We start from the raw sequence: 24,280 nt of genomic DNA, 5'->3' as shown, positions 1-24,280 counted from the left end.
CTCTGTGTTGCCAAGACAGTTGAAACCCCCTACAAGTGACCCCATTATGGAAACTGCACCCCTCAGGGAATGTAACAAGGGGTGTAGTGAGCATATGGACCCCACTGGTGACTGGCACAAATATGGAACAATGTGGCGTGAAAATGAAATATTACATTTTTTACACTATAATGTTGGTTTAGCCTTGAATTTATCATTTTCACAAGGGGTTAAAAGAGAAAAAAACACACAATATGTGTAGAGCAATTTCCCCCGAGTCTGTAAATATCCCACATGTGGACATAAAGCGCCATGTGGGCGCAGGGCAAGCCTCCGAAGGGAAGGAGCGCCATTTGGATTTTGGAGGTTGGATTTGGCTAGAATGGATGATGAAAGCCATGTCGCATTTACAGAGCCCTCGTGCTGCCAAAACACTGGAAACCCCCACAAGTGACCCCATTCTGGAAACTGCACCCCTCAGGGAATCTAACAAGGGGTGCAGTGAGGATATGGACCCCTTGATGACGGGCACATTTGTGCCATGAAAGTGAAAAAATTAAATTTTTTACTTTTACGTCACATTGTTCCACATTTGTGCCCGTCACCAGTGGGGTCCATATGCTCACTGTGCCCCTTGTTAGATTCCTTGAGGGGTGTAGTTTCCAGAATGTGGTCACTTGTGGGGGGTTTCCAGTGTCTTGGCAGCACGAGGGCTCTGTAAATGCGACATGGCCCTTGAAATCCTTTCCAGTGAAATTCAGCTTCCAAAAGCCAATTGGCGCTCCTTCCCTTTGGAGGCTCGTCCTGCGCCCCCTTGGCACTTTATCGCCACATGTGGGGTATTTCTGTACTCGGGAGAAACTGCGCTACACATTTTGTGTCTTTTTTTTCCTCTTATCCCTTTAAGAAAATGAAAAATTGAAGGCTAGAACAACATTTTAGTGTAAAAAAAATTTTTTTCTTTTTTCACGCCATATTGTTCGGAAAATCTGTGAAGCACCTGTGGGGTCCAAATGCTCACTGCACCCCTTGTTACATTCCTTGAGGGGTGTAGTTTTCTAAATGGTGTCCCTTTAGGGGTGTTTTTTAGGTTTTGGCACCCCAGAGCCTCTGCCAACCTGAAGTGGTACAGTCAGAAATGACCAAATATAACGGAGGCATTGAAATTCACTAGGCGCTCCTTTGTATCTGAGGCTTGTGGTTGCGTCAAATAGCGCAATAGGGCCACATATGGGGTATTTCTATAAACAGCAGAAACGGGGCAATAATTATTGGGGTGCATTTCTCTGGTAATAGGTTTATAATTATGAAAAATATTGGATTACAATAAAATCTCTGCACAGAAAATTAAAATTTTCAAATTTCTTACACACTTAGCTTTTATTTCTGTGACTCCCCTAAAGGGTTAAAACACTTTCTGGATATGCTTTTGCAGAGTGTGGGGGGTGCAGTTTCTGAAATGGGGTGCTTTGTGGGGCTTTCTAACATACAGGCCCCTCAAATACACTTTAAACCTGAACAGGTCCCTAAAAATATCTGATTTTGAAATTTTACTGAAAATTTGGAAATTTGCTGCTAATGTTTTAAGCTTCCTATCGTCTAAAAAAAATGAAAAATCGTTTAATAAATGCCGCCAACATAAAGTAGACATGTTGCTAATGCTATTTAATATATAATTTATGTGGTATAGCCAATTTCTGTATACGCAAAAAAGTTTCAAAGTTGGAAAAATGCAGTTTTTCACATTTTTTCACATTATTTGGGTTTTTTTCATAAAGATTCATTATGAGTATCGACTCCAATTTACCAGAAATGTGAAGTACAATATGTCACGAGAAAACAATCTCAGAATCAGCCGGATAGGTAAAAGCATCCCGAAGTTATTAATGAATAAAGTGACACTGGTCATATTCATAAAATTTGTCTCTGTCATTAAGGCCATTTCAAGCTCTGTCCTTAAGGGGTTAAGGGAATGGGTGGGTTACAGTACCAAGACAGGTTATCAAGCTTGGGTTTTTTTTACGCTAGAAAAAAGACGTCTTAGGGGCGATCTGATCACAATGTACAAATATATGAATGGACAGTACAGAGATCTTTGTAGTGGTCTTTTTACTCCTAGGTCTGTAACCATGACAAGGGGGCATCCTCTACGTCTAGAGGAAAGAAGATTTCATCATCAGCATCGACGCGGGTTCTTTACTGTATGACGGTAAGACTGTGGAACTCTCTGCCATATGATGTTGTCATGGCTGATTCATTAAATAAGTTCAAAGGAGGACTTGATGCTTTTCTTGAACAATATCATATTACAAGTTATGGGCATTAGATTTCCGGTGATACGTTGATCCAGGGATTGTTCTGGTTGCCATTGGAGTCGGGAGGAGTTTTCTCCCTGTGATGGGGCAATTGTCGTCTGCCTCATGGGGGGTTTTGCCTTCCCTGGATCAACACAGTAGGATTTCCCTAGGTTGAACCTGATGGACTCTCGTCTTCTTTCAACCTTATTTACTATGTTACTATGTAAAGGGGAACTCCAGGTAGAGGTTAAAAAAAATTAAACTTCTGCAGAAGCATAAAGCATTACTTACCTATCTATGAATGAATAAACATTCTAATAAAAAACATGATTATATGGAATGAAGTGTAGCTAAACAACAGATTTTGTGCTCGTCCTTGGGTATTTACATTACTGTATAATAAATATCAGAATGCTGAGAAAATCGGGTAAGCACTTAACTGTATGTTTATGTGTATAAGCATGAAACAGAACATGACCCTGTAATAGTGTGTGTGTGTGTGTGTGTGTGTGTGTGAACAAGCGCTTAGTGTACCGCGTGCAAAGCCAATGTTGCTGAGGCAGCATAATTGTAACTTGTGGATAAACTAATACTTATTGTGCTGCCCGCAGTGCCATTGTTGCTAAAGCAGCATAGTTAAATATACAAATGCTAAATATGTTACTAATTGTGTCATTATTATAGAACTTACTTATCAGCATGGATCTACTAAACGCATGTAAATAGAAGTTAGACATACACACATTACAGCTGGTGAAAGATAGCAGGAAACATATATGGCTATGAGAGCAGGCAATAATCTTGTCCTGAACCCAAGATGCAATCAGTGGCGTAAGTTGCAGGGTCGCAGCGGTCGCCGCTGAAACCCGGCCCGCTACAAGGGGGGGGGGGGGCCCAAGGCCCCCCCATCAACCACTCTTGTGACCTCAAGCATTGTTTTGCTTGCGGTCACAAGTGGCCGACTCCGTCTGCCCCCGGCTGATGAGCGGCTGCCGGGGGTATCGCGTCCTTTCCCCCGCAGCGCGCGCATCATAGAGATCCCTGTGGCTGTGACTTCCTGCACAGGGAGCGCACGTTAGAGACCGGGGAAAGGACGCGACAACCCTGGCTGAGTCTGAAGAAGGTGAGGATCGACAGGGGAGCGGGTTAGGTGAGTTTTGTGTGTGTGTTTTTTTTATTTTTATTTGCCTGCACAGGGCCATCTATAGGAGGAAGGTGGTGGTGGGGGGGTTTGAGGGGGGCCATGTATAGGAGGAAAGGGAGAGGGGGCCATCTATAGGAGGAAGGGGAGAGGGGGCCATCTTCAAGGAGGGGGGGGAGAGGGGGCCATCTATAAGGAGGGAAGAAAGGGGGCCATCTATAGGAGGGAGGGGGAGAGAGAGGGTGCCATCTATAAGGGGGGGAGAAGAGGGGGCTATCTATAAGAGGGGGCATCTATAAGGGAGGCAACATAGGGGGAGAGGGGGCCATCTATAAGGGGGGCAACATGGGGGGGCATCTATAAGAGGGGATACACAGAGGGGGCATCTATAAGGAGGCTATGCAGTGGCGGGCGTATACTATAAGGGGGGTCACATACAGTCAGCCTACCTACTAAATGAGGGCGTACAGGGGCCATTACAGATGTGCAGTGTGTATAGAAATGAGGATGGTGCCAGAGTGAGGAGCCTAATATGTTTCTCTGGCAGATTCTGTGGATTCGTGGCTCGGAGAAGTTCTCATAATGACCCAGGACAGATGGAGAAGAAGATGAAAAGGGAAGAACTCCGATCAGAGAAGACGTCCCCTGTGAGTCACCTGATATAACTGCACTGTAATGTATATGGAGTACAGAACCTGTGTACAGCTGTGTCAGCCTCTATATGACTGGATGAGGTGATAGTGATCTGTGTACAATGGATGTTATTCAGTAGCAGCGGTGGTGTTAGTATGTGGTGGTATTAGTCAGTATGTGGTGGTGGTATTAGTAGCAGTGTTGGTGTTAGTCAGTATGTGGCAGTGTTAGTCAGTATGTGGCAGTGTTAGTAGCAGCGGTGGTGTTAGCCAGTATGTGGTGGAATTATTTGTTACTTGTTATCTGGTACTGTGTTTTTTTATTGGTCTTAGTATACAGGATTTGGTCAGTAACAATATGGTGGTCATGGTAGTGGTTGTGGTGTGGCGGTAATATTTCCTTCCTATATACTGGTAATATTGGTCTCAGTGTACAGGATTTGGTCAGTTACAGTATAGCGGTAATATGTATGGTGATAATATTTTCTCTTTCTATATGCTGGTGTTATTGGTAATATCTGTCTTGGGGTGTGTGTGTGTGTATATATATATATATATATATATATATATATATACACACACACCAATAGCATTACTTGGTCATGAAGGGGGGGGGGGCAAGTTGATCCCTCACACCAGGGCCCAGGAGACATTAGCTATGCCCTTGGATGCAATACATGTGGTAAATACCAGGGTGCATATATATATGGAAGATAATGTTTTGTGTTTCTCTAGTTAATGGACAACAATGTGTGGATAACATGAATGCTAATATGTATAGTGAAATAACAAGTCGTTTTTTAAATTTAGACCATGGGGAAACCTTGTATTTAGTTTGAAAATATATTTCGCCTCCATGTTCAATAATATTTTCTGTTGGTTGCCACCTCTCATGGGTTTGTGTGCCCTCTTAATACCAAAAAAACAAAAAGATGAAATGTCCCCCTGGTGTCAGGCCCGCTTCTGCCATGAGGCGGAATGAGTATTCCGCCTCAGGCGGCAGATTTTGCGGTCCTGCAGGGGTCAGCACTGGGCCGCCCAGATTATCAGTTGTAGGGCCGCCTGCCGGGCCCCTCCAGAACATACACTACCGCCCCCACCTCCCTGGAACACCCAGGGGATGCGGCTGCCGGAGCTCTTCAAGGCGGATCTGCCCCTTTAAAAGCAGGGGGCTCCGCTACCACTAGCTGTTCTAACCAGTCCATTGAGCTTCCGGGACAGGTCACCTGATGCACGCCGGCCCCGTAAGCTCACCGGTCCAGCCCCGTGCGCCGCACCTCTCCCGCGGTCCTGTGCGGTCAGCTGTTACATGTATGCCACCGAGCAGGAGAATAGAGAGGTGCGGCGCACAGGGCTGGAGCTGTGAGCTTACGGGGCCGGCGTGCATCAGGTGACCTGTCCCGGAAGCTCAATGGACTGGTTAGAACAGGTAGTGGTAGCGGAGCCCCCTGCTTTTAAAGGGGCAGATCCGCCTTGAAGAGGTCCGGCGGCCGCGGCCCCTGGCTGTTCCAGGGAGGTGGGGGCGGTAGTGTATGTTGGTGGTGGGCTTGCCGCGGGCCCGCGCGCGGGGGGGGGGGGGTTGTTCGAGTGCCAGTGAGGGGGGCGGCGGCCTGAGGTTCGCCTCAGGCGGCACAGACCCCAGAATCGGCCCTGCCTGGTGTTTTTATATAAAATGTTTGGCTGCACCTCAGCAGCTTTTCTTGATGTCCGTTAAATGTTCACTTATACGTTTCTTAAGCTTGCGAATGGTGCCGCCAACATATTAGGGAGGGCACGGAGCGTACGCAGTGTAGCAGAGGCCCGGCATGACCTGGTTAGCTGGGACTGCGGCATAGGGTTAATAAGATAACAGGGGGCGTGGAGTGTGAGGGGAGAAGGAGAAGGGGGTTAGGAGAAGGTTAGGAGGAGGGGGGCGAGTGGTTTGAAAGGAAGTGAGGGGATTGGAGCAGGATACTCACCGGGGATGGAGCTTGAGGTCAGATAGGAAGGAGGAATCACGTGGATCTTCAGAGCTTGTCAGACCAGCTTCAGGAAGAGAGGTGCTGCTGAACGACCGGAGATGGATGCGGAGCTGCTGAGATCGCTGAGGGACGCGGTGGCGGAGCGTGGGGCGGCGTGGCTGCAGAAGCAGGTCAGATTGGCCATGGAGCCCCCGCTCTCCCCGCCGCTGATGGCGTCCACCCCTGCCCCTTCTGGGCCCCCTGCATCCTGTGTGCGGCGGCCGCGCAGGAGCCGGCCGCCAGTTCGTCTCAGCCCCTCACCTGGCCCCAAAAGAAGTCGGCGGTTCAGGAGCCCCTCCCGGGACCCTCCGGACGGGCTACAGCCTCCGGTGGGGGGCGGTCCGGGAATCCGGAGGCTTGCAGGGGCCGGGCTGCCGGGGCTGGCACCTCCTTGTCTCTTGTGGCCTTTCCCGGTGGGGAGACATCTCCCCGACCGATACGGCCGTCCCGTGGTGCCGGGAGCCCCCGCGGGGACCCTCAGGCTGCCGCAGCACGTGGCGTGTTCGGGAGGAATCCCTCGGCGCGTGGTTCGGGGAGAGGGGGCGGAGCTTTTTCTGCAGGCCTCCTCCGCTGCTCTCTCCTCACCCCCAGCGGCTGTCGGGACCAGTTCGGCTGCTGCACCTGTCTGCCACAGCGGCGCTGCAGCCCGGCGCGTAAGTGCACGCAGGGGCGTGCGGACCCGGACGGGCGACAGGGATCGGGCCTCTGGAGTGGCCGAAGTAGGGCGCAGGGGGGCTGGAGCCTCCCCTGCTGTGGATGTTCAAGGACGGGAGGAGGTCGGCAGCCGCCAGTCCAGGCTGGCGGCTGTCATCGGGGGGTGGTTGGCCCGGTTGTACTTCCGCCCGCCGCTGGGGCGGCGTCGGTGTCTCCTGACCCCCCGCTGGATTCCGTCCGCTTGGACGACGCAGCGAGGGGTGAGGTGTATGTTTGTTTCGATGGTCCCCTCGGGGCTCACCTGAAACAGGAAGTGAGGGAAAAGATCTGGAAAGACGAGTACGTCGAGATCTTTTCCTTGCTTCTGTTGGAGAAGTTCAATCTTGATAGAGTGAATATCACTGAATCTAAGAAGGAGGAGGAGGAGCGGCGGCGATATCGCCTCATTCCTCGTACGTTCGCTAATTGGCTGCAAGCCTTTGCGATTTTAGCCAGCGTAATAGGAGAGAGGGCCCCGCAACATTGCTCTGGCCTTTTCTGCTATTTGGACGCAATTGGGGAAGCGTATAGGGTGTATGGGGGGACGGCCTGGCTGCGATATGATGAGCAGTTCCGTCAGAGGAAGGCAGTCCGTCCCTCCATTCGCTGGGATCATAAGGACATCAGTCTTTGGATGCGCCTTATGGTTGCCGCGAAGGCGCCTCAGCAGCCATTTCGCGGGGGGCCGGGGGTTCCGGTGAATCGCAGGGATCCTCGGCCTCTAGGCGTCCTGGGTGCTGCTGGCAATTTAACGAAGGGCAGTGCCGTTACCCGGGTACCTGCCGCTTTAAACACAAATGTTCCCACTGTGGGGGTAGTCATAGTGCCGTCAGATGCTTCAACAAGTCTAGAGGTGGTCAGCTCGACGTTGCTAACAAGAGGGGCGACGCCGGTGAGGGTCGACGCGATGTTGCCTTACCTAAGTAGATACCCGGATGTTGAGGCGGCTCGTTTTTTGGCGGACGGTTTTAGGTACGGTTTTCGCATTCCGTTTGTTGCAGAGGCTCGTTTGCATCCGGAGGTGGTGTCCGAAAAGTTGGGGAAGGAGGTGGCATTGGGCCGCATGGCTGGCCCCTTTCGGTCGCCTCCCTGGCCCCATTTGAGGGTGTCTCCCTTGGGTGTGGTCCCTAAAAAGGAGCCCAACAGTTTAGGCTTATCCACCATTTGTCGTATCCCGACGGTTTTTCGGTAAACGATGGCATCACGGATGAGTTGTGCTCGGTGTCCTATGTGTCGGTGGATAAGGCGGTGGCGTGGGTGCGACGCTTCGGGGCGGGGGCCCTTATGGCCAAAACAGATATTGAGGCCGCGTTTAGATTGTTGCCGGTTCATCCGGATTGCTTTCACCTCTTGGGATGCATGTGGGACGGGTGTTTTTACGTGGACCGCTGTCTCCCAATGGGTTGTTCGATTTCCTGCGCCTATTTCGAGCGTTTTAGTTCCTTTGTTGAATGGGTTGTGCAGGAGGAGGCGGGGGTCTGGTCCATACTGCATTATCTGGACGATTTTTTGTGCATCGGCCCCCCAGGTTCCCATAGTTGTGCTGTTTTGTTAAGTACGTTGGAGCACGTGGCGAAACGTTTTGCCATCCCATTGGCGCCGGAAAAAAAACGAGGGGCCGACTACCACGATTCGGTTTTTAGGGATAGAAATCGATTCGGTGGCCATGGAGTGTCGGTTGCCGAACGACAAGTTGGTTGACCTGAGGAGTTCCATAGCGGAATTGGCGGCGGCGAAGAAGGTTCGCTTACGCCAATTGCAGTCTGTGCTCAGCAAATTGAATTTTGCCTGCCGGATTATCCCGATGGGTCGCATTTTCTGCAGGCGATTGTCCATGGCCACGGCTGGGGTTCTGAGCCCCTTACATTTTATTCGGTTGACGAGTGACCTAAAAGAGGATTTGAAGGTGTGGATGGATTTCTTGGCCTTGTATAATGGGCGGTCTGTCTGGCAGGGTGAGTGGATGGACAATGAGGCGCTAGAGCTGTATACGGATGCGTCCGGGAGTGTGGGGTTTGGTGTGTACTTTGGGGGTCAGTGGATGGTGAGTGAGTGGCCGGTTTCTTGGCTGGAGGCCGGTTTTTTGAAGAACTTGGCATTATTGGAGTTGTTCCCCATAGTGGCGGCACTGGAGGTATGGGGGGAACGATTGTCTAATCAGAGGATTCGTTTGCACTGCGATAACATGGCGGTGGTGAATGCCATTAACTCCTTGTCAGCCTCTTCCCCTCCCGTGGTGCAGTTGTTGCATCACATGGTCTTGTCCTGTCTGTCCATGAATGCGTGGGTGGTGGCCGTGCATGTGCCGGGGGTCTGTAACACGATAGCTGACGCTCTCTCTCGGTTTCAGTGGGACAGGTTCCGGCAGTTGGCGCCGGATGCGGAGCAACGTGGACTTCCTTGTCCTCAAGGTCTCTGGGAGCTGGTGTTCGGACGGCGTTAGAGTTGGTGAAGAGGTCGGTGAGTGGCAGTACCTGGTCGGCGTATAGTGCGGTGGGGCAGGAATGGGTAGGTTTGTGTGAGGAGTTGAGGTGTGATCCGGTTACAGGTGATGTCTTGGTGGTCCTGTTGTTTTGGCTTAGGGATTCCTTTGCGAAGGGAATCTCCAGGTCAAAGATGCAGAGGAGGCTGACTGGGTTGGCTTTTTGGTTCAAGATCTTCCATATGGGTGATGTGACGAAGCATTTTTTAGTTTTGAAGGGGTATGGGTCTTCAGTGCGGAAGGTGGATGGCCGGAGACCGGTAACTTTTTCGCTGTTGCTGGATATAGTCGAACGATTGGGTGTGGTGTGTCAGGATGGGTATGAGCAGCGGTTGTTCGGTGCGGCATATTCCTTGGCTTTCTTTGGGGCTTTTCGTGTGGGGGAGTTGGTGAGCAGTTCGTGCAAGGTGGGGGGCGGTTTGCAGTTTGCGGATGTGTGTTTGAGGGATGGGCGAGTGATGTGTTTGTTAAGACGTTCCAAGACGATGAGTGGTGGTGCCAGGGTGCGGATTTGGTTGAGGAGCGTGGCGGGGCGTTTGCATTGGCGACATGCACGCTCGGTGGAGTGCTTGAATAAAGCCAGGCGCAAGGTTAATCAGGCGGTGTCTAGATTTGTTACTAGGAATGGTGGGATCGCTGTTCGCCATAAGGATCTGGAGTCCCGGAGAGGGGGCACATATCAGATGATAGGGTCCACCTTAACGCGGTGGGCATCGATATTTGGTGTTTGGGCCTCCAGGAGGGAATTTAAAAAGCGATTGGTGTGTGGTGGGGATCGCGTGCTTAAGGTGTCAAGCATGCTCACTGTGGCGTGGGGAGGTCTTGCAGGGCACCTAAAAATTGGCCTGGTTAAATAGGGACCCATCATAGGGATGGCTTTCTATCTTTACCAAGTTATTTGGTAATTGAAAGTGTGGTTAAAGTTAAGTGGTTCCCTTCGGGATAGGGCCCTGGGAACGGTTTGGTGTGCGGCAGTACCAGTTGACTTATTGTCAACTCCTGAGTCTGCGCGGTGCGGCTAGGGGAGAAGATTGGTTTAGATTTTGGTACTGCCCGGAATGGGGCCTTGCCAGACCTCCCTGCATTTCAATTAAAAGAAAATATTGATTCCAGACAATGTTAATGTTTTAATGTTTGTTGACATGTTATTTATTGCTATGTTCAAGCACTTTAATAAAGAAAAAGGCTGTTGTGGCCGTTCTATTCCAACGCTAAACTGGAGTCGGTTGAAGTCTGTGACGTAAAGGTACTGGGGTGAAGGGGTGGTGGTGTTGGTGGGAGCGGCCAAAAGGTGGGATAGGAATGCCTGGGAAAGGAGGGGTCAATCAGAAGGAACTCAGCTATACACAGAGTCATGAGATTACAAGCTTGGCATGATATGATGAATACAACAAAGTCACTTTAGTCAATGTGTGTAGCCGGCTCAGCACCTAGAGACTTGCTGCTCCGCAAGAGCCCCCACTCCAACAGCGTGTAGTAATCGGTAAAGAAAAGTCACCTGGGCTCAGCGATGCAGTGCTCAATAGTAGCTTTATTCTGTGATCCTTAGAAAGCAACGGAGATAATACATAGGCTCTCACAGTCTCACGCCAACATGTTTCTGGTACGTCACGTACCCTTAATCATGGCTAAGGTTAAAGCCCTGCAGGTGAGTATAAATAGGTGGTCCAACTCCGCCCAGAAGCATGAAGGCGTCAGAACTTTACATATACACACACCCATAATAAACAAAGTGCCGACTAAAACCAATTTTTTCGTTCTACCTTACAGTTATAAACTGTGTCCAGACAATCAAAAAATATCATATACAAGAAAAACAAATAAATGAGAAGCACAGTATAAAACAGTTAATGTAAAGCCTCTAATAATACAGCTGGAGTTCTCTGCGAAGGTTCAAGCCATGTGGGGCAATTGTATTTAAATGAAAGATCCAATAGGCTTCTTTTCTGGCTAAGGCATGTCTGATGTCACCCCCTCTCGGTGGCAATTGTACACGGTCAATGGCAAAGGCTCTAAAGAAATTCAGGTTGCCCTGGTGAATGTGCACAAAATGGTGGGAGGCTCCAGATAGGCTGTGTGTGGTAGAATGTCCTATGTCGTAAATATGCTCCACAATACGAGTTTTAAATTTACGCATAGTGCAACCCACATAAATGAGATTACAATGGGTGCACAAAATAATGTACACTACGTGTGTGCTATTACAATTCAAAAAACAGCCTATCTGGAACTCCCTGCCAGAGCTACTGGCAAAAGATTTTGTGGGCAGTGCCACCGAGCATGTACGGCAAGGAACCTGTCCACACCTGTAAAAACCTTTGCAGCTAAGCCACGTAGAGGACCTCTGCTGTTTGGGGGCCGAAGGGGAGAGAGCATTTCCTAGGGTAGAGGCTCTGCTAGAGACCACCCGACATCCTGACTGCAAGATGTGATTCAGTATCGGGTCACTCCGTAATATGTAAATATGTTTGAGAATGATATCTCTGATCTGTCTGAACTGAGGGCTAAATCTGGTAACCAATGTAGGGATATGTTGAGGAATTGACTTAGGCCTCCTAGCTAGCAAGTCATGTCTATCTCGATTATTTACCTTATTGGCAGCCCGTCCCAACATTCCCCTTCGCTTGCAAATCTCACCATGTCCCATTGGGAAGAAATCTATATTTACACCAGCGACAATCCGTTCCTGGATTCCATACGGTGGTATGCCAGATTCATAGACGATCTGCTACTCATTTGGGATGGCTCGCGAAGGGGAATGTTGGGACGGGCTGCCAATAAGGTAAATAATCGAGATAGACATGACATGCTCGGTGGCACTGCCCACAAAATCTTTTGCCAGTAGCTCTGGCAGGGAGTTCCAGATAGGCTGTTTTTTGAATTGTAATAGCACACACGTAGTGTACATTATTTTGTGCACCCATTGTAATCTCATTTATGTGGGTTGCACTACGCGTAAATTTAAAACTCGTATTGTGGAGCATATTTACGACATAGGACATTCTACCACACGCAGCCTATCTGGAGCCTCCCACCATTTTGTGCACATTCACCAGGGCAACCTGAATTTCTTTAGAGCCTTTGCCATTGACCGTGTACAATTGCCACCGAGAGGGGGTGACATCAGACATGCCTTAGCCAGAAAAGAAGCCTATTGGATCTTTCATTTAAATACAATTGCCCCACATGGCTTGAACCTTCGCAGAGAACTCCAGCTGTATTATTAGAGGCTTTACATTAACTGTTTTATACTGTGCTTCTCATTTATTTGTTTTTCCTGTATATGATATTTTTTGATTGTCTGGACACAGTTTATAACTGTAAAGTAGAACGAAAAAATTGGTTTTAGTTGGCACTTTGTTTATTATGGGTGTGTGTATATGTAAAGTTCTGACGCCTTCATGCTTCTGGGCGGAGTTGGACCACCTATTTATACTCACCTGCAGGGCTTTAACCTTAGCCATGATTAAGGGTACGTGACGTACCAGAAACATGTTGGCGTGAGACTGTGAGAGCCTATGTATTATCTCCGTTGCTTTCTAAGGATCACAGAATAAAGCTACTATTGAGCACTGCATCGCTGAGCCCAGGTGACTTTTCTTTACCGATTACTACACGCTGTTGGAGTGGGGGCTCTTGCGGAGCAGCAAGTCTCTAGGTGCTGAGCCGGCTACACACATTGACTGCACTTACTTCCAATTTTGCCGTGCACGGTTACCAGCTACGAGATCCTGGACTCCACATGGTGAGCAGACAACGGATTGACCTTAGAGCTCATTTTCACACTCTCAAGCTTCTTTTTTGCGTTCTACTGCTGTGTGAACTGTGTCCAAGATGTCTCAACACTCCAGGACGAGACAAGACAAAGCAGCAGAAGCATTTGCTTCGGACGCCAGCATTGATTTGCTTAATCTGGACTTTAAAGCAGATCTGAGAGCCTTGGAAAAACATCTTGTCAATGAGACCCGTTTATGGTGGGATCTAACCACTATAGAGACGTACCTCGAAAAGGAAATGATCCCTAGAGGTCTCAGACTGAAAAAGATTCCAACAACTGTGTTCTCAGACGCCTTTGTCCAAGAGTGGAATGGAGTACTGACGAACTGCTCACTTGATCTCATGAGGCTTATTGTCAAACAAGAGAAAGACAAATATGAGACCATGCTCAATACCACACTCAACATGAGAGCCTCCCTGCAGCAATACAGCCATCTGGCAGACTACGAATCAGCCATGGCCTTAATGAACCAAAGAGTGGAGGCAATTGATGACCAGGTTGCTGAACTAAAAAAACATAAATACCGCAGAGACCTGTTCGATTATCGCAAGGATCAAGTATATGAATGGGGAAGGTGGGAAAAAGATGTCTCCATCCCCAAGCCTATCCTAAGTAAATACAGACGTGGGAAAAAGAGACTGAACAGAGCGGACAGAAGCCATGTCAGTTTTTCCTCCACCGAAATGGACTCTATGGAAGATCCAACAGATGAGGACCAGAGTCCATCAAGCTCCACGGCGCAGCCGTCCTATTTCAAAAAATCTAAGCCTAAAAAAGCTACTCCCAAAGCAAAAAACGCAAAAGCAGGCGTCGGGGAGGACGAAAACACCGACATTCCACCTCAGTTCCAGTCCAGGAACACCAGGAGCCGACCCAAGCCTTAGGCAACAGTGTTCTCAACCTGTCGACACACCCACTCACCCAGACACAGATTGAAGTCCTCTCCCTGGGGATGAGCTTTGCTCCGGTAAGAGACTTTGATGTTTTCTCTACTGTTTTGGACGTTAACAAGTTTGTACGGGACTTAACTATTAGGAGGCATTTCTATAATCATGAAGGGGAATCATACAGCAATGTCTCACATGATTATCATAATGATTTTTCTAACCTTTCCTTCCGTGAACAGGTGGCATATAAATGTTTATATGAGCTTAGTGAGGATATACATCCAGTAAATGAACAGATATGTAGAAATACATCCTTTCGCATTCAGAATGCCGAATTCTATCCTGTTAATGCACGGGTCAGTCAGATGGATCTCTTTCAGGACTCGTTTTCAGGGAACTGAGGGCTCTATCTGACTCCCCCTCACAAATATCTCGTTGCAACTTGTCTTCTGCCCAAAAACAGGCACTAAATGATTTAAAAGCATTGAATGGCATAACAATAAAAAATTCAGATAAAGGTGGACTAGTAGTTGTGATGAATACTGACTGTGACAGTGTGCCTGGCTGTGGACTCCTAACCAGAGACAAGGAGTCTGGAGGAGAAGGAAGGGGGCAGGGCAGCATGGAGTCTTATCACCTTCTTCAGGGGAATTTATAGAGGACACTAGGTGTGGAGCAGGGGGCTGTAGGTTATGCAGACCCCCACCCCCAACAGACTGGGCAGAAGAAAAAGAACTTAGAAGACAGAAGGGAGTTGATTGTGAGATAGTGAAGAAGCCAGGAGCTGCGGCTGTGGCCAGATCCTGGGGCCCCAAGAACTCAGAAGATCTATGAGGAGAGAAGAGGAGCTGATGTGAGCACAGCACCCGGTGGGATGAAGAGGAAGAACTCCATGGGGACCTGAGGACTGATAGACTGTGTGGACTCTTGCTAAATCCGTATGGGTGGACTCTATTGGCGTTGGATTACCTGCTTCATACAGTTGGATTCAATAAATTCTCCTCCTTTTCTATAAGTTGCTCCATCCCCGTGTGTTCTCTGATAATCGCCCCGTCACAAACTGGTTGGCAGCGCTGGGATAAGAGCCCAGGGGATGGAGAACCACCAAGCAACAAGTGGGGCCACAGCCTCAGGATACCACAACTGGACTATGATGACTCTCCAAGGCAAGGCTCGGGAGCTGGGCCTCACCTACAAGGGACTCTCCAAACAGGAGCTGATTGAAGCCTTGGAGCAGCTGAGCCTTCGAGAAGGAACAGAGGAGATCTCCCTAGAGGTAAATACCCCAAAAGATCGGAGGCTTGTGTGGGTGGAGGAGGAACTGGCCCTGCTTGGGGCAGATGTGACAGCAGATGATAAGAGGGCGGCCATTAGAAGAGCCCATGAAAGGGACATGGTAACTCTGCAGCGTGAGCAATCCACAGGCACAACATTCTCTAGGAGGGAATCCCCACAAGTGTCCCGCAAAGACTTTAAGCCATTCTGCGAGGAGGACATTGAGGGATTCTTCCAGGACTTTGAACACCAATGTAAATTAATGGAAGTCCCAGACGCAGAGTGGGTCCGTCATCTTGTGGGGCTTCTGGAAGGGGGAGCTGCAGCGGCGTACCGAGCCATGGACCCTCAATATAACCGAGACTACGAAACGATTAAACAAACCATATTCGAGCATTATGCAGTAACCCCCGAGAACTACAGGGTACAGTTTCGTTCCTTGTCCTGCAATGGGGAGAGTTCCCTCAAAATGTATGCTCATAAAATTATCCAAGCATGCCGGCGGTGGCTGGAGGGAGAGGGGGCCTACACTGTGGACACAATACTGCAAGCTATCCTAAAGGAACAATTCTTTGCCAAATGCCCTGCGGAGATCCGAGAATGGGTGCGAGAAAGGAACCCAGCAACCCTAACAGAAGCAGCGGCTTTGGCTGACGAGGTTCTTAGCATAAAGCCCCAGTGGAAGAAGCTATTGGGAGGGGGTCAGCAGGGCTCCCCTCAACCACACGTATGCTATCCAAAAGTCTCCACTGCTGGACTCCAAAACCAAACCTCGCTTCACTTACCCACAGGTGGGTACCGTTCTCCAGCCAACCTGAACTTTCCCCAAATGCGTCACGGAGGAAAAGTATTTGAACGCAAGTGTTATGAGTGTGGGCTGCCGGGGCATCTACAATCAAGCTGCCCAACTTTTCGTAGAGGGGGTCGCTCTACACCAACTCAAACGATAAACTATCTGAAAGCCCCTTCAATGGAGGACGGGCTCTCACCCGCACAACTTGACTGTCCCAATGAACCAGACCGGACTGTTCCATCCATTGGGGTCTATGGAGTCCGGCCCACAGCCATACACTACTCCCATCCACAGAATTATTAATCTGCCTGTGTACTCAACAAGCGACCTGTGGAAGTCACTTGGTCGTACACATTTTAAGGAGGGGGAGAGGTTGTGACAGTGTGCCTGGCTGTGGACTCCTAACCAGAGACAAGGAGTCTGGAGGAGAAGGAAGGGGACAGGGCAGCATGGAGTCTTATCACCTTCTGCTGGGGAATTTATAGAGGACACTAGGTGTGGAGCAGGGGGCTGTAGGTTATGCAGACCCCCACCCCCAACAGACTGGGCAGAAGAAAAAAAACTTAGAAGACAGAAGGGAGTTGATTGTGAGATAGTGAAGAAGCCAGGAGCTGCGGCTGTGGCCAGATCCTGGGGCCCCAAGAACTCAGAAGATCTATGAGGAGAGAAGAGGAGCTGATGTGAGCACAGCACCCGGTGGGATGAAGAGGAAGAACTCCATGGGGACCTGAGGACTGATAGACTTTGTGGACTCTTGCTAAATCCGTATGGGTGGACTCTATTGGCGTTGGATTACCTGCTTCATACAGTTGGATTCAATAAATTCTCCTCCTTTTCTATAAGTTGCTCCATCCCCGTGTGTTCTCTGATAATCGCCCCGTCACACTGACATGTATAACCAGCAAATGCTCAATCATCTTAGCGACACTACTACCTATAAGGTACTACCTAATAACCCCATTCATGTCTTTTCACAAGAATTACAGGCACTTCTCCGTGAGGGCACCAGCCTGGGAGTTATTAAAGAAAGAGAGGCCGAATACTTATGCCCTCTACATCCCATCACGCCCATCATGTATGGGCTACCAAAAACACACAAGGGCATTGTCCCTCCTCCCATGCGTCCTATTGTGTCTGGCAGGGGCTCTCTGTGCGAGAGGTTGTGTGAATGGCTTGACTGCCTGTTGCAGCCTCTCGTACAGAGAGTCCCTGGATATCTCAAAGATACTGGTACGGTTTTGTCTGCATTGGAGGGCTTCACTTGGCAACCGGAACATTGTTGGTTGGGACTGGATGTCACATCCTTGTACACCAGTATCCCACACCCGGTGGCCATGCAGGCTCTCCAATTTCATCTGGACAAGTACAGCGGATACAGCAGGGAACTCATTGACTTTATTAAAAGCACCACCTGGTTCCTTATGTCGCATAATTATTTTAAATTTGGTGACAAGTTTTATTTACAAACAAGCGGTGTTTCCATGGGGGCTAAATATTCCCCTTCGCTTGCAAATCTCACCATGTCCCATTGGGAAGAAATCTATATTTACACCAGCGACAATCCGTTCCTGGATTCCATACGGTGGTATGCCAGATTCATAGACGATCTGCTACTCATTTGGGATGGCTCTGAATCTGACGTGCCACTGTTTGTTGAATATGTGAACAGTAACAGTATGGGCCTCCGCTTCACTCACAATGTTGACAAACATAAGATGATTTTCCTTGACCTTGAACTTATGGGCATACCATCACACATAGTTGAGACAAAAACACATAGAAAGCCAGTGTCAGGCAACACCACATTGCATGCCTCGAGCTCCCACCCGAGGCACACCATCAAATCCATACCGATAGGGGAGCTAACCCGTATGCGCCGTAATTGTAATACGGAGCGTGCGTACAGAGAAGACAGCAAATGCATATGGGATAGATTGCTATCCAGGGGATACCCACGCTGGATGTTGGGACGGGCTGCCAATAAGGTAAATAATTGAGATAGACATGACTTGCTAGCTAGGAGGCCTAAGTCAATTGCTCAACATATCCCTACATTGGTTACCAGATTTAGCCCTCAGTTCAGACAGATCAGAGATATCATTCTCAAACATATTTACATATTACGGAGTGACCCGATACTGAATCACATCTTGCAGTCAGGATGTCGGGTGGTCTCTAGCAGAGCCTCTACCCTAGGAAATGCTCTCTCCCCTTCGGCCCCCAAACAGCAGAGGTCCTCTACGTGGCTTAGCTGCAAAGGTTTTTACAGGTGTGGACAGGTTCCTTGCCGTACATGCTCGGTGGCACTGCCCACAAAATCTTTTGCCAGTAGCTCTGGCAGGGAGTTCCAGATAGGCTGTTTTTTGAATTGTAATAGCACACACGTAGTGTACATTATTTTGTGCACCCATTGTAATCTCATTTATGTGGGTTGCACTACACGTAAATTTAAAACTCGTATTGTGGAGCATATTTACGACATAGGACATTCTACCACACGCATCTGGAGCCTCCCACCATTTTGTGCACATTCACCAGGGCAACCTGAATTTCTTTAGAGCCTTTGCCATTGACCGTGTACAATTGCCACCGAGAGGGGGTGACATCAGACATGCCTTAGCCAGAAAAGAAGCCTATTGGATCTTTCATTTAAATACAATTGCCCCACATGGCTTGAACCTTCGCAGAGAACTCCAGCTGTATTATTAGAGGCTTTACATTAACTGTTTTATACTGTGCTTCTCATTTATTTGTTTTTCTTGTATATGATATTTTTTGATTGTCTGGACACAGTTTATAACTGTAAGGTAGAACGAAAAAATTGGTTTTAGTCGGCACTTTGTTTATTATGGGTGTGTGTATATGTAAAGTTCTGACGCCTTCATGCTTCTGGGCGGAGTTGGACCACCTATTTATACTCACCTGCAGGGCTTTAACCTTAGCCATGATTAAGGGTACGTGACGTACCAGAAACATGTTGGCGTGAGACTGTGAGAGCCTATGTATTATCTCCGTTGCTTTCTAAGGATCACAGAATAAAGCTACTATTGAGCACTGCATCGCTGAGCCCAGGTGACTTTTCTTTAACAAAGTCACTTTCACAATTAATAAAGTTGTCTATTCTGAACATCTTAAACGTATTGTTGGAGTTACTTAACTCTTTAACTGTGGACGTGTACCTGCACATATTGCATCTCGATAGGCCACATCTGTAATGTTCTTAATTGGAATTTGTTGTAGTGGTTTTAACATGCTGGGGATAATAAATTACCCAACGATTGTCCTTTACGTGCCACACACCGTACCCCCTGATCAATTATGTTTTTTAGGATAGTGTCCTGTCTTAAAATCTAGTTTTTTTTTGTAAAATATATGTGATTTGCGTAGTATTTGGTGGAAAATGTTTCTGTGGTATGGAATGTTACTGTGGCTTCTCTGATACAACTGAATATGATGATCTTAATAAAAAGATGAAACAAAAAAATACAAGACATGGAAAATTATATTGTCAACATCAAAAAAGTAAATTCATGAGAGACAATTATGATTATACCAACAATCAAGTGTACTCTTGGAAACAACATCAGCCATTTAGACCTTGTTCTATCCTCAAGAAGAACACAAATTATAGACAGCGTGACTCTACACATGTAAGCTTTTCATCAGTAGATTCAGAGAGGTCAGAAGGCTCTGACTATGAAACATCAGATACAAGCATGAAAATAACCCCCCAAACACCTAAAGGAAAAGGAAAAAATTATACCCATAAAAGGAATAACAAAAGCAACACCAATAACTAAGAGGGTGCATAAGAGGGTCCAAGTAACCAACAACCTATCACAGGTCTGGGACAAGGAGTTTCGGTGTCCTAGGCAGAGAAGGCCACACGATGACCACTATCACTACAACCCTATAACAGAGTGAAGTTACATCCAGTGACTCCCAGGGGGCGTCTTCTCTGATCAGAGTCTTTCACTTTTTCTTTTTCTATATATCCAGCGTGGGCCACCATGTCGTCTCCCCTGCCTGTGAATCTTCTCTCCAGAATCTGCCAGACAAACATTTTAGGCTCCAACACATACAGTAATTAGGTCCACTGTTCCCCTATATAGTAGTTACACCCCTGTGTACCCCTATATAGTAGTTACATTCCTCTGTGCCCCAATAGTTTTAAGGTGTCCCTGTGCCCCAGTATAGTAGTTAGGCCCCTCTGTGCAGCCCCAATATAGTAAAGACTGCTGTGTTCTGCCCCCAGTAGTATATAGACCCCCTGAGTGCTGCCTCCAGTGGTATATAGACCCCCTGAGTTCTGCCCCAGTAGTATATAGACCACCTGTGTACTGCCCTCAGTTATATAAAGACCCCATGTGTGCTGCCCCAGTAGTATATAGACCCCCTGTGTGCTGCCCCAGTAGTATATAGACCCTCTGTGTGCTGCCCCGTTATATATAGACCCCCTGTGTGCTGCTACCAGTTATATAGACCCCTGTGTTCTGCCCCCAGTAGTATATAGGCCCCTGTGTGCTCCCCCAGAAGTTTATAGACCACCTGTGTGCTGCACCCAGTTATATATAGAACCTCTGTGTGCTCCTCCAGTTATATATAGACCCCATGTGCTTCCCCAGTTATATATAGACCCTATATAAAGACCCCCCTGTGTGCTCCCCAGAAGTATATAGATCCCCTGTGTGCTCCCCCAGTCATATATAGACCCCCTGTGTGTTTCCCTAGTAGTATATAGACCCCCTGTGTGCCCCCCCAAGTTATATATAAACCCCTGTGTGCTCCCCCAGTTGTATATATCCCTTTCTAGCCCCCCTCCCATATAGCAGGCATCCTTTAAAACCAAACTAACTAAAAAAAAAAACACTAATACTCTACCCCCCCCCCCCCCCCCAGGCCAATTATATCGGGTGAAGGTTCCCTCAATGAAAAATTATGTGAATGGCTGGACAAGCTATTACAGCCAGTAGTAATATGTGTCCCAGGATATCTGAAAGATAGTGGGTCTGTACTGCGTACCTTTAAGGATTTCCGTTGGGAGGATGGTGACGTGGTTAAGCTGCGATGTTACAGCTCTTTACTCTTCCATACCACATGAACCAGGCCCTAGTAGCTTTAGCCCATCACCTGTATAGGTACAGCAATTACAGCCTAGAACTGAGAGAATACATTTTGGGCGTTACAGCTTTCTTGTTAAACCATAATTATTTTTCTTTTGACAATTCATCCTTTCTTCAAATTAGGGGAGCTCCAATGGGAGCCAAGTTCTCCCCGACATTAGCTGGATTATACATGGCATGGTGGGAGGAGCTATATATTTTCTCCCGGTCTAACCCCTTCTCCTCGGCCATACGATGGTATTCGTTATATCGACAACGTACTCATCGTATGGTCGGGGAGGGAATGTGATGTGGAAGCATTTCTTGAATACATCAACAATAATAACAATAATTTACATTTCACCCATTGCACGCATAAAAGTGAAATACCCTTTCTGGACATACTACTTACTTCTGAGATCAACACCCACAAGGTACACGCCTTTCTGTTCCGAAAGTCCACGGCGGGCGATACGATATTGCATGCCAACAGTAGCTATTTGGACAATCTTTGGGTAATTTATTATCCCCCAGCATGTTAAAACCACAACAACAAATTCCAATTAAGAACATAGTAGGTAATTACAGATGTGGCCTATCGAGATGCCATATGTGCAGGTATACGTCCACAGTTAAAGAGTTTAGTAACTCCAACAATACATTTAAGATGTTCAGAATAGACGACTTTATTAATTGTGAGATTGACACAAACCCATGAGAGGTGGCAACCAACGGAAAATATTATTGAACATTGGAATTGGAATATATTTTCAAACTAAATACAAGGTTTCCCATGGTCTAAATTTCAAAAACGACGTATTATTTCACTATACATATTAGCATTCATGTTATCCACACATTGTTGTCCATTAACTAGAGAAACACAAAACATTATGTTCCATATATATATATTCAGCCTGGTATTTACCACATGTATTACATCTTGGGTTCAGGACAAGATTATTGCCTGCTCTCATAGCAATATATGTTCCCTGCCATCTTTTACCAGCTGTAACGTGTGTATGTCTAACTTCTATTTACATGCGTTTAGTAGATTCATACTGATATGTCATTTCTATAATAATGACACAATAAGTAACACATTTAACATTTGTATATTTAAAGTGACTGTACCACCAGGCCCAGGCTGAAGCACTGGAGGCCGGCCGACCCACCCTTAGTGGGAGAAAACCCTAGCCCCTCTATGATAGGGTTCCATTGATTCTAATGGAGTCACGTTATGGAGGGGCTGGGATTTCTTCCCACTAAGGGTGGATCGTCTCCAGTGCTTCAGCCCAGGCCTGGTGATACAGTCACTTTAACTATGCCGCTTTAGCAACAATGGCACTGCGGGCAGCACAATAAGTGTTCACCAACCTGTGGCTCCTGAGCTGTGGCAGGGCTACAACTCCTATCATGCCCTGACTGTTGTAGTTTTGGAGCCGCTGGTGACCCACAGGTTGGTGAATAATAGCTTATGGGAAGTGCTGTGTGCAGAGGAGCAGTGCAGGGATATGGGGCAGTGTTATAGGGGGGCAGACCTCTGACCTCCCTCTCCCAGCTCTACCAACCTTCCTACACCTAAAGAATGATGAAAGTCAGTCAGTCAGGGAACTCACCAGACAGCAGCCCCAGAAGTCGGTACAGCCTCCAGCATTCAAACAGGGAAGAGGTCACATGGTGAGGAGGGGGCAGAGCCTCTGTAGTCCGAGTGGAAGGTCCTAGCAGGTCATCTTCAGAGCAGAGGAATGACCGTGCTGTGGGTGAGGGGATATTTATACTGTCTGCCCAGGAGGGGGAGGACATAAGGGTGCTGAAGGTGTATGAGCAGGGAGGGGCAGTGCTCCGAGGCCACCAGGAGTACAGGTGCCTGTAGTATTTTATTTTTTTTTAAAAGAGATTGAAAATGTGCCCCCTGCAACTTACCAGTAGATGGCGCCCTAGGCTATCGCCTACCCTTTGTCCCGGCCCCTCTTAGAAAGCTCTTAAGTCTTTAAAGTGACTGTACCACCAGGCCCAGGCTGAAGCACTGGGGGCAGGCCGACCCGCCCTTAGTGGGAGAAAACCCTAGCCCCTCTATGATAGGGTTCCATTGATTCTAATGGAGTCACGTCATGGAGGGGCTGGGCTTTCTTCCCACTAAGGGTGGGTCGGCCTGCCTCCAGTGCTTCAGCCCAGGCCTGGTGGTACAGTCACTTTAATAGAGCTCCCCAAGGTGGGTTTCAGAGCCTCATCAGCTCTTAGGTTGGAGTGGAGTATATGGACCAGGAGCTCCACCTGAACCACAATTCCCACTGCAGAGGCACAGTAAAGTAGGGGCGGCTCTTAAAGTAGGGGCAGGGGTGATCTTCCCCAGTACATTACAGGGCCGCACTGAGGCTGCTAAACCACCCCAGCGCTCTCCTCTCTGCCACATAAAGAGGCTGCCAGGCAAGTCTCTGATGCGGGCGGGATGAAGCTGCCTTCCCCTGTTAAACCCCGCCCCTTCTGGACTGGTCCCATGTCCCCCCCACCCCAACTTCCTGCCCCTACTGAAGGGGGAGAGAATAGCAGTGCCAACAGCAGGGCAGTATTGGTGGTACAGTTATCAGGGGCCCGGGCCCAGACTAGGATCAGAGGGGCCCGGCCGACCTGACAGCTGTACTGCACACAGTTCCCTCCTGCCTGTGTATTGTAGAGACAGGACAGGGCCCCCTCCTTGCTACCCCCAGGCCCCTCCCCGCTCCCTCACTACCTTCAGTGCTGTCTTCTCTTATCCCAGTGCTCCCCAACCTTTTTCACCCCGAGGCACACCTTGTAAAAAAAAATTTACTCGGGGCACCCCTACTAAATAATGTTCTACAAAATAAGAAAACCGTCATACAGTGACTCACAGGTGAAGTCTTCTTTGATCTGAGGAGTCACTTTCCCTTTTCCTGTCCGCCATGATGATTTCTTCCAGCTATTTTTCATCTCTTCAGAACCTGCAAAACAAACAATTTAGGCTCCGCACATTTCTAGCAACTTTTTTTCCTTTCTCCCTCCTGTCGGCTCCCAAAGTAACTGCGCTGTTTGGTGTTATGTGCAGTAAAGCGAGTAGGAATGTGGGATGCCCCCTGTATGTAGGATCCCCTGCTACGATGAATTAATAATGCCCCTAGAGGTGCCCCCATGAACTAATAATGCCCCCAGAGGTGCCCCCATGAACTAATAATGCCCCCAGAGGTGCCCCCTATGAACTA

At 48.2% G+C, this 24,280-nt stretch overlaps 1 protein-coding gene across 1 annotated transcript in view; it reads right to left on the bottom strand.

Moving 5' to 3' along the window:
• Nucleotides 1-22,694, bottom strand: part of LOC138796917 (beta-1,4-galactosyltransferase 1-like) — a 226,130-nt gene extending 203,436 nt beyond the window's left edge. The window contains exon 1 of the mRNA XM_069976657.1: nt 22,679-22,694. The gene's annotated coding sequence lies outside the window, so the exon portion shown is untranslated. The remainder of the gene's footprint in view (nt 1-22,678) is intronic.
• Nucleotides 22,695-24,280: the final 1,586 nt, after the last annotated feature.

Source organism: Dendropsophus ebraccatus, chromosome 7 (assembly GCF_027789765.1).
Source record: "Dendropsophus ebraccatus isolate aDenEbr1 chromosome 7, aDenEbr1.pat, whole genome shotgun sequence".
In the NCBI taxonomy this organism is placed as follows: domain Eukaryota; kingdom Metazoa; phylum Chordata; class Amphibia; order Anura; family Hylidae; genus Dendropsophus; species Dendropsophus ebraccatus.
This window is presented reverse-complemented; position numbering and strand designations above follow the sequence as displayed.